The 915-nt window shown below is 35.7% G+C and overlaps 1 protein-coding gene across 1 annotated transcript in view; it reads left to right on the top strand.

The window, feature by feature from the left end:
• LOC103602952 (acyl-CoA synthetase family member 4-like) overlaps positions 1–915 on the top strand; it is a gene marked incomplete at both ends in the record, with an annotated part of 17,630 nt that overhangs the window by 827 nt on the left and 15,888 nt on the right. The gene's annotated exons all lie outside the window — the stretch shown is intronic.

The following is a 915-nucleotide window of genomic DNA, read 5'->3' on the forward strand; positions in this document are numbered from 1 at the left end:
ACTTTTTTGTTTATTTGAAAATGAAAAAAATAAGTTATTTCTGCCTACAAAATTATTTTACTGTGTATTTTGTGCATATTTGGTCTTTTAAGACATTTCCTAAATGTGTTTTGAAAGTATATGACTGTTATACAAGCCTTAAGCTATTACACCATAAGTGGTTAAAGAAAATAGAGAGAATTAACAAATTTATGTGCATATCATGATATGTAGATGTCTTGGTTAGGTGTTTAACTGCTGTGAGCCTTAGGTTTTATCTGTAAATGGAAATAATACCCATCTCATATAGTTGTAAGAATTAAATGAGATAGTGTAGAGCATAGTTCCTGTTTCATGTGGCTAAGTCCATTCGGGCTGCAATAACAAAATGCTATAAACTGGGTGGCTTATAAACAACAGAAATTTACTTCTCAGTTTTGGAGGCTGGGAAGCCCAAGATCAAGACACTAGAAGATTCGATGTCTCGTGAGGACTTGCTCTCTGATTCATAAATTGCTCTCTTTTTATTAATGTGCTCACATGGCACAAGGGGTTAGGGGTCTCTCTTGGGCCTCTTTTATAAGGGCACTAATCCTTTTTGTGAGGGTTCTGCCAGCATGACCTAATCACCACCCAAAGGCCCCAACTCCTAATACTGTGACCTTGGGGGTGAGTATTTCGATATAGGAATTTTGAATGGACACAAACATTCAGACCATGGTAGTGTGTGTATGTGCATGCACATCTGTATGCATGTGTGCATTTTAATGATTAGTTTCCATTGTCCATTTTGATAAACTAAGAATATCAAGTTTTTATATAGTACAGCTATATGGCTGGCTGAGTATCAATGAATATAAATTCTCATCTATTGGTGAGTCATTCTGTGAATCTGGGTAAGATTTTTTTTTTTTTTTTGGTGGCTGGCAAGGGGTA

Source organism: Galeopterus variegatus, unplaced genomic scaffold (assembly GCF_000696425.1).
Source record: "Galeopterus variegatus unplaced genomic scaffold, G_variegatus-3.0.2 Scaffold4375, whole genome shotgun sequence".
NCBI classification, from domain to species: Eukaryota; Metazoa; Chordata; class Mammalia; order Dermoptera; family Cynocephalidae; genus Galeopterus; species Galeopterus variegatus.